General features: G+C 38.9%; 1 protein-coding gene across 8 annotated transcripts in view; it reads right to left on the bottom strand.

Annotated features, from left to right (window-relative positions):
- The window catches only part of KANSL1 (KAT8 regulatory NSL complex subunit 1), a 215,787-nt gene that overhangs the window by 20,846 nt on the left and 193,190 nt on the right, over positions 1 to 1,751 (bottom strand). The gene's annotated exons all lie outside the window — the stretch shown is intronic.

Genomic DNA, 1,751 nt, shown 5'->3' with positions numbered 1-1,751 from the left:
AAAAAAAAAAAAAAAAAAAAAAAAAAAAAAAAAAAAAAAAACCCTGACCTTCAAAGTGAGTAAGGACACTTGCTTCTTTTTCATTGATGAAATCTAACTACTTAAAGCTCTAAATGCTTAGCTAGGTATCAAACTTCTGACAGTTTAAAAAGATACTAAAACTGTGCTTTCTGAGAACACTTAAAAAATCTGCATGATTTCATGACCTGGATGGTCTGCTAAGGTGAATAGTTGGCTCCTGATTCCTAGGTGGGACATGACCTGCTGTCCACCTGGGAGCCTTCAATTACCAACCACACCTCTTCTCTTTTCACACCTCCTCTTCAAAAGACTTTCAGGTGGTCTCAAGCAAGGTGGCAAGCTTCCCTGAAGCTTCTAGCTTATAAGTAACTTATTAATTACTCTTTAACCTGGCCTAAAATCCCTGTTATAAAGCTCATACCTAAGTAATAAAAGCACATTTTGTATAGCAAGTGCTCAATTTCATAGTCTTCATGTGAGATTAATTCCAAAGGGACAGCAATTATTTCCATTAAACTTCCTTTGTGCATACGTGGGCAGAATAATTGATATCCAGCTAAGTCCAGAGTTAAGTATGAACTAATTTAAGTCTTCAAAAGATTGAATTTCGTAAAAAACCTGAACGTTTACAATATGCTTTAAGAAAACTTCATGTCATGCTGAATGCAGGATCCCTACATTCTAGTGTTAGGATAAACAAGTCTGGCATTTGCCAAAGCCTAACTCATAGAGTCACCGGGACACACAGCCCTGGAAGAAAAAACTTGCATGTTGAATGGCACTGTAAGAAGGGATCCTAGGAGCAAGCTCAGTAGCAGAACAAAGACAAAAAGCATCAAAACTCTACCCGCAAAAACTGTTAACATTTAACTAGAGCTCTATTTATTTTCAGCAAAGACATATCGAAAGTCTTTTATGGATTTGTATAAGAGAAAGATATATATAAATAATGTGGTCTCTATCAACATTCCCCCAATATTCTATTGCAGCCACATAGAGAGGTGACATGTAAATAAGGTCTTTTGAAGGTTAGAATGGGCAAATCACACAGAAGTAGAAGCTACTGAAAGGGAGTGATACCAACTAGGCATGCCACTTTTGTGTAGACAACAGTAACTGTACTGTTTTGGTGGGGGGGGGGGGGGGGAATCCCTGTACCTATTTAATCACAGCTGCTTTTCCGGAGAGGATGACATTTTGAGGTAAAGAGAAATAAGCAGGTAGAGATGAAAATGAGATCATACAGTAGGTGAGTGGGAGGATTTAGGAAAATTGGTTAGGATCTAAAAATCACACCAAAACTTTCAATATTCAAAAGAGATTACCTAATTCCGGTTAAGTATAGCAAATAAAAAACAGAGAGAGACTAGAAACTGACCCATGACATCAACTACCTCTCCGTATGGGATATTAACAACACTCCATTTTATGGCTAAAGTGTATCCCTTAAGTGAAATTCAATATTGGAAGGCCAAGGCGGGGGGATGACTTGAGGTGAGGCGTTTGAGCCTAGCCTGGTCAATATGGTGAAACCTGGTCTCTACTAAAAATACAAACGTTAGCTGGGCATGGTGGTAGCCTCCTGAGTAGCTGGGATTACAGGCTCCTGAGGCAAGAGAATTGTTTGAACCTGGAAGGCAGAGGTTGCAGTGAGCTGATATCGCCCCACCGCACTCCAGCCTGGGCGATGCAGTGAGACTAAGTCTTTAAAAAAAAAAAAAAAAAAAAAA

Source organism: Sapajus apella, unplaced genomic scaffold, assembly GCF_009761245.1.
Source record: "Sapajus apella isolate SASKATOON/1434 unplaced genomic scaffold, GSC_monkey_1.0 scaffold153, whole genome shotgun sequence".
Taxonomy (NCBI): domain Eukaryota; kingdom Metazoa; phylum Chordata; class Mammalia; order Primates; family Cebidae; genus Sapajus; species Sapajus apella.
The sequence above is the reverse complement of the archived record's forward strand: the minus strand, read 5'-3'. Positions and strand labels throughout refer to the sequence as shown.